Source organism: Lemur catta, chromosome 15 (genome assembly GCF_020740605.2).
Source record: "Lemur catta isolate mLemCat1 chromosome 15, mLemCat1.pri, whole genome shotgun sequence".
Lineage (NCBI taxonomy): Eukaryota > Metazoa > Chordata > Mammalia > Primates > Lemuridae > Lemur > Lemur catta.
The window spans coordinates 12,380,828-12,388,443 of record NC_059142.1 but is presented as its reverse complement, the minus strand read 5'-3'; the positions used below and the strand labels follow the sequence as shown (position 1 = coordinate 12,388,443).

The 7,616-nt window shown below is 44.0% G+C and overlaps 1 long non-coding RNA gene across 1 annotated transcript; it reads left to right on the top strand.

Annotated features, from left to right (window-relative positions):
• The first annotated feature begins 6,017 nt into the window (after positions 1–6,017).
• Positions 6,018–7,171, top strand: LOC123620182. Its single transcript, XR_006728783.1, has 3 exons — positions 6,018–6,151; positions 6,796–6,957; positions 7,107–7,171. It is a non-coding gene; the product is annotated as an uncharacterized LOC123620182 (long non-coding RNA).
• The last annotated feature ends 445 nt before the right edge of the window (positions 7,172–7,616 follow it).

Sequence of the window (7,616 nt, the reverse complement as noted above, 5' to 3'; positions counted from 1 at the left end):
TTTCTGCATCTATTGAGGTGATCATATGGTTTTGTTTTTACTTCTGTTTATGTGATGAATCACATTTATTGATTTGCCTATTTTGAAGCATGCTTGCATTCCTGGATTGAGATCCACTTGATTATGGTGTATTATCTTTTTGATGTGCTATTGAATTCTGTTTCCTAGTATTTTGTTGAGGATTTTTGCATCTATGTTCATCAGGCATATTGGCTTGTGGGTTTTTTTTTTTTAATTGTTGTTGTATCCTTGTCTTGCTTTTGTATCAGGGTGATACAAAAGTTGGGTAGGATTCCTTCCTTCCTTGATTTCTTGGAAAAGTTTCAGTAGAATAGGTATCAGTTCTTTTGGTAGGTTTGGTAGAATTCAACTGTGAATCTGTCTGGTCCTGGATTTTTTGTGTTGTGAGATATTTTCGTACTGATTCAATCTCCTTACTTGTCCAGGATTTCTATTTCTTTCTAATTCAATCTTAGGAGTCTGTATGTTTCCAGGAATTTATAAATATCCTCCAGATTTTTCTGGCTTATAAGTGTAAAATTGTTCATAGTAGTCTGTGCTGATATTTTATATTTCTGTGGCCTCAATTTTAATGTCTCCTTTTTCATTCGTGATTATGTTTAATTGGAACTTCTCTTTCCTTTTTTTGGTTAGTCTACCTTAGGCTTATCAATTTTACTTATTTTTTCAAAGAAACAACTTCTCATTTTATTGATTTTTTTGGTTTCAATTTCTTTTAGTTTTGCTCTTGTCTTTGTCATTTTTGCCCTGCTATGTTTGGGTTTGCTTTGTTTTTGTTTTTAGTTCCTTGAGTTGTGATGTTAGGTTGTTAATTTGTAATTTTTCTATTTTTTGATGTAGACATTTAATACTATAAACTTTCCTATTAGGACTGCTTTTATTTTATCTCAGAGGTTTCGGTATGTTCTATCTCTGTTTCCATTAGTTTCAAAATTTTTTTAATATCCATCTTAATTTTATCATTGACCCAAAGATTGTTCAGGAGTGTGTTGTTTAATTTCCATGTATTTGTGTAGTTTGAGAGTTCCTCTTCATATTTATTTCTAGTTTTACTGCATTGTGGTCTGAAAAGATATTTGATAGGATTTTGATTTTTAAAAATTTATTGAGACTTGTTTTGTGGCCTAACATATGGTCTATCTTGGAGAATGTTCAATGTGTCGATGAGAAGAACGTATACTCTATGGTTGTTGGGTGGAATGTTATGGAAATATCCACTAGGGCCATTTGGCCTGAAGTCCAATTTAAGTCCCATGTTTCTTTGTTTATTTTCTGTCTCAGTGATCTATCTAGTACTATGAGTAGGGTTGAAGTCCGCCACTATTATTGTATTGCTGTGTATCTCTTTTTTTAGGTCTAGTAATATTTGCTTTGTGAATCTAGGTGCTCTGGTGTTGGGTACACATATACACATACACAATTATACACCTATACAATTATATATGTAATTGTTATACCCTCTTCTTGAATTAATTCCTTTATTATTATATAAGCACCTTCATTGTCTTTTTTTGCCCTTTTTGATTTGAAGTCTGTTTTATCTGATATACATGTAATTATTCGTGCCGGCTTTTGGTTTCCATTTGCATAAAATATCTTTTCCTAACCTTTTACCTTTAGTTCACAAGTATCTTTATCAGGGAGGTGAGTTCCTTATAAGCAGCATATACTTAGTTCGTGTTTTTTATCCATTCTGCCAATCTATATCTTTTATTTTTATTTTTTAAATATAAAATATACAAACGTTATTTCTCAATATTAGGTCCATCAAGGTCAAGAAACTTTTGTAGGCAATGATACCAGCCATTTAGTCCATCCCTAAAGAAGGGTCCTGGGAATTTAACCATGTCAATGCAGTCTTTTTTACATTATTAACTGAAGAAAAAATGGGTGCCCATTGCAGATTTTTTTTTTTTTTTTGAGACAGAGTCTTACTTTGTTGCCCAGGCTAGAGTGAGTGCCGTGGCATCAGCCTAGCTCACAGCAACCTCAAACTCCTGGGCTTAAGCGATCCTCCTGCCTCAGCCTCCCAAGTAGCTGGGACTACAGGCATGCGCCACCATGCCCGGCTAATTTTTTCTATATATATTTTAGTTGGCCAGATAATTTCTTTCTATTTTTAGTAGAGATGGGGGTCTCACTCTTGCTCAGGCTGGTCTCGAACTCCTGACCTTGAGCGATCCACCCGCCTTGGCCTCCCAGAGTGCTAGGATTACAGGCGTGAGCCACTGCACCCAGCCTGCAGATGTTTTTAAGGTTAGGAAACAAAAAGAAGTCAGAAGGAGTCAAATCAGGACTGTAAGGTGGATGCCTAATGATTTCCCATGGAAACTCTCACAAAAGTGCCCTATTTGATGAGAGGAAATGAGCAGGAGCATTGTTGTAGTGGAGAAGGACTCTTTGGTGAAGCTTTCCTGGGCATTTTTCTGCTAAAGCTTTGCCTCCTGTCTCAAAACACTTTCATAATAAGATGTTGTTATTTTTTGGCGCACCAGCAAGTCAACAAGCAAAATGCCTTGAGCATCCCAAAAACCTGTTGTCATGACCTTTGCTCTTGACAGGTCTGCTTTTGCTTTTACTGGACCACTCCCACTTCTTGGTAACCATTGGTTTGATTATGCTTTGTCTTTAGGATTATACTGATAAAGCCATGTTCATCTCCTGTTACAATTCTTTGAAGAAATGCTTCAGAATCTTGATCCCACTTGTTTAAAATTTCCATTGAAAGCTCTGTTCTTATCTGGAGCTGATCTAGGTGCAAAAATTTTGGCATCCATTGAGTGGAAAGTTTGCTCAGCTTTAATTTTTCAATCAGAATTGTGTAAGCTGAACCAGTTGAGATGTCTATGGTGTTTGATATTTCTTCTGTTAATTGTTGGTCCTCTTCAATTAGGGCATGAACAAGATAATTTTTTCCTCACAAATTGAAGTGGATGGTCTGCTGCTGCAGGCTTCATCTTTTACGTAGTCTTGTCCCTTCTTAAAACAAGTTATCCATTTGTAAACTAGTGGTGACAGTTTCCTCAGCATTTGTTTATTTGGGAAAGACTTTATTTCTTCTTCATTTTTAAAGCTTATTTTGGCAGGATATAAAATTCATGGTTGACAGCTTTTTCTTTAAGAACTCTGAAGTTATCAAAAGCAAATAACTTTTATGAAAAAAAAAAAAGACAAAAAAAAAAAAAGAACTCTGAAAATAGGACCCCAATCTCTTCTGGCTTGTAAGGTTTTTGCTGAGAAGTCCACTCAGTCTGATGGGGTTTCCTTATAGGTGATTATAAAAGAATAAACAAAGCCTTCAAGAAGTATGAGACAACAGAAAGCATCTGAACTTATGAATCATGAATATTCTCAAGGGAAAAGAATAAGCAAAAAGTTTGGGAAACCTAGTTAAGGAAATAATTGATGGAAATTTCCCTAATCTTGCAAGAGATTTAGACATTCAGACACAAGGGGCTCAGCAAACACCAGGGAAATACATTGTCAGAAGGACTTCACTGTGATATAGTCATAAAATCATCTAAAGTTAACATGAAGGAAAAAAATCCATGGCAGCAGAAGTGGCTGTGTCTACAGTCGTGGCTGGAGGAGGAGGAGAAGTCCCTCTCTCTGTGCCTGGGCTCAAGCACAGAGGCCGCTCGGCCAGTGGGGTGAGATTTCACTCCTCACTTGCAGAGCCAAGCCGGAGTTCTGCCTGCTGGGAGTGGTGCCACCCCTTACAGCCCAAGCAGGGAGCTTTTGGGCACTGGAAAGCACACACTTTGGTTTCCTTTGTTCCAGGGGCTGCCCCCTTGGTGCTCTGCACTTTTCTTTCCTGTAGGAGTAGTGCTCCCCGAGGGCTGGGTTATTGGGAACCCTGTAGCTCCTTTGGGTCCAGCTAGCACTGTGCCACTAGAGCGTCCCCCCCCTCCCGGGTGTGTACTGCAGAATGTCAGTGGGAGTCCCCAGGATGTGGAGATATAAGGACTGAGGTTTCCAGGACAGGATATAGTCCTCTCTCATGGCTGCACCCTCACAGTGGTGCCCTGCTACAGCTGCTTGAGTCTAGGGGTAAGGCTGAATGAATGACTCAGTGTGAGTTTTAAGTCTCAAGAAGTCTCCAGGCCGGGCACGGTGGCTCACGCCTGTAATCCTAGCACTCTGGGAGGCCGAGGCGGGTGGATCGCTCGAGGTCAGGAGTTCGAGACCAGCCTGAGCAAGAGTGAGACCCCGTCTCTACCAAAAATAGAAAGAAATGATTTGGACAGCTAAAAATCTATATAGAAAAAATTAGCCGGGCATGGTGGCACATGCCTGTAGTCCCAGCTACTCGGGAGGCTGAGGCAGTAGGATCACTTAAGCCCAGGAGTTTGAGGTTGCTGTGAGCTAGGCTGATGCCACGGCACTCACTCTAGCCTGGGCGACAAAGCGAGACTCTGTCTCAAAAAAAAAAAAAAAAAAAAAAAAAAAAAGAAGTCTCCAAATCACCGCCCACAGTAGCGTCAGGGTTTGCAAGGGCTGAGTTTGCAAGGGCTGAGTGCTCCCGCAGTTTGAATATGGGCGGTCTGCCCCAGGGCTGAGGGAGCCCAAACACCCTTCCGCACAACACTAAGTCCCTCCGGGCTCCTAGCTGGTCTCTGCAGGCCAAGTGGCCTCTTGCTTCCTTCTTTTCTATGCCTCAGTTTTTTCCTGTGACTTCTCCATTTGGGTTCTAGTATTTTCTCCTTGATATTCTATTTGAGCCATGATTATTTATTTGTAATTTTGGTTTTTCTTTCTGAGGAGAACTGGCATCTGATGTTTCTAGTCAGCCACCTTGAACCCCCTCAGACTGCAGGATTTCAAAATAATCTTCCCACATGGAAAGACTGCCCTGGCTGGTCAGCTGCCACAACCTCCCAAAGTCTATATGCAGGTTTCCAACCCAGGGATTAGAAAGAAGAGGGGAAGAGGAGGCAGGAGAGTGCTATGTTGGTGGGATCTGGAGCTCAAAGCTCACAGGGTGCCCCCCAACTGATGTCCCTAGGGTAGGTTTGTGATTCCGGGGAGGATGATGCCCTCTAAGGGTACCAGTTTCTCAGTGGTGCAAACCCCGTGCTCCTGAGGCGTTGTACGAGCCTCCCAGCCAGGCTGGTGCTGCCTCCTGGGATGGAAGACTTGGAGGACCAGCTGGAGAAAGAACTCCAAGTGGTGTGCTCCCTCTGCTCACCCGCCATGCCAGACATCACCCCCTCCTTCTCTTTGCCTCCTTCTTCTCCAATCTCCTCCTCCTTTCCTTATCTCCTCCATCTACACCCCGTTTATCTGCACTCTCCTCTATCTGCAGTTAGGGTTTGTTAATTTTTGCACTGTTGACATTTGGGGCCACATAATTCTTTGTTGTGAGGGGCTGTCTTGTGTGTTGTAGGATGTTTAACAGCTTTTCTGAATTCTATCCATTATATGCCAGTAGCATCTCCATAGTCCTCACAACCAAAAATGTCTTTAGACATTGCCAGATGTCCTCTGGGGGCGAAATCACCCCTAGTTGAGAACCACTGATCTACACCATCCCCTTCTGTGTCTCCTCCTTTTCTTCTTCCTCTTTAATGTCCTCCTTCATCTCTTCCTTCTTCATTACACATATCTTTGCCTTAGAGAAGAGCTCAGGCTTCTGGAGAGAAACAGCAAGGGAGAATGACCAGGCTCCACAGAGAGCTAAAACATTTTTTTCTTTATGAAGGATGTATTTTATACTACATTTGGCTAAAGCCTGCAGATTAGAGGATAAGGGAAGTCTTTGTTTGGAGGTTACATGGTAGAAAACCAGAAAGTTAACCTCAAGGAGCTTCAAGTCTGATAGAAGACACAGGGCATGGAAATACTAGATTCAGGGCTGCACTGGGGAAAGTAATTAGTGTTTAAAGTAAAAGACTTGGGTGGACAAAGGAAAGCTCCACCCAGGAAAATGAGAGAAGGACAGATCTGGAGGACTCCAACCTCTTTCTCTATACCTGCTCCCCAGTCTCCAGGCTGGATCTCTGAAGGTGATTTCCTCCTGCTGGGTTGGGCCAAGCCTAATGTCATCAGTTTTAAGCATCAATATGTAGCAGACCCTCTGGTCATGATGAAGCTGCACTCCAAAGGAAGACTCTTATATATGGTCATCAAGGTAAGAGAACCCAGGTATCCTGCCCCCAGCTGTTGATCCCATTTAGTGACTCCTGTACATGGATGCTCACCTCCCAGTCCCTCTCCTGTTATAGCTCCAGTCACCTCAGCTGGGACCACCCCCTGCCCCACGTGTGCTTTTCCTGCCCTCAGATCCTCCCACAGCCTGGTTCCTGGCCAAGACCTGAGTCCCTAGCTCTGATTTCCAGCTGCACAAGTTACACTGTCACTTGCTGAGGGGACACCTCATGGCTGAGACTATTTCTGTGGCTATGATGAGGAGCTTGCATTCTATCTAGACGGTGTTTCAACATTTGTGTTGTTCTCAATATGTCCTTCATATTGCACACTCCTCAGGAACCATCCACCCAGAGTCTAATCTTGTGGCATAAAGGAGGTGGGCTAAGGAGGTTGCCAGATGGATAGTGAGGAATATGGAAATTTTAATCAGAGGGATCTGTCTGTAGGGGTGGGGAAAGAAAGGAACGTGGATAACGGCTGATATTAGGTGTGATTGAAGTGTAGGGTGTGAGTTGGGTGAGGAGGACAGGGACGTGAGAGAAGGTGGCAGAGGAAGCCATATTATTTGTTCAGGAGAAGAATCAAGAGTTCTATTCTGACCATGTAAAGTTTCCACTGCTACAGAGATCCATTTGAATATATCAGAAGAGCAACTGGTGACCCTACATGGGCCTGCAGCCCAGTGCTCTGCTCCCAAGAAGCTCTCGGTTCACCAATGGCAGCTGTGCCTGGATTTGTCAGGGCAGAAGGCTCTCTGACAGCTTGGGAACTGGCAGCCCACCACAGGTGAGAGGGGACTCCCACTTCCCCTTTCTGCTGGGATCCACATCCCTCGGGGGTTAGTCTCCACCAAAATTTTGCTCCTTCTTGTTCGGCTCTGCCACTTCCTCCCCTGGGATCTCTGGTGAGGGTAGGTTCTGGCTCCTCTCCCTCAGTGTCCCACCTGGGCTGTGCTTTCTCACCTGGAACGCCTTCCCCCGTGTGGGATGCTCTGGCCCAGCTCACCACCCTCAGCGACCACCTCCAGGTGATGGGAGAAACCTGCAAGTGCCTGGTGAGTGAGAGTCTCTGAGGAAGCTGGGTCTGCATGTTCATCCTGGGGACACAACAGTGGGCTCAGTGGGCAGAGGGGGCAGCTGACAGATATGTCCCTTCCGTTCCCTGCCCCTCAGTCTTCAGCATCAGCAAACCCTGAGAGCCCTCACCTAGGAGGCCAGGCCTGGCTCTCTGTATTCCATCCTCCTGGCATCCCGATCCTTGCCTCAGGGCTGGGGAGGTCACGCCGGGTCGCTGCATGGCCACAGGACAGAGGCCCTCTGGTTAGAGTGGCAGGAGCCCTGTGGGCAGGACTTGGCAGGACTGTAGGGCAGTAGTCGTGGTATCAAGGATCCGTGGCTCCTGCCATCAAGAAGGGGCCCAGGAGTCCTGGTTGAAAAGTAAACATT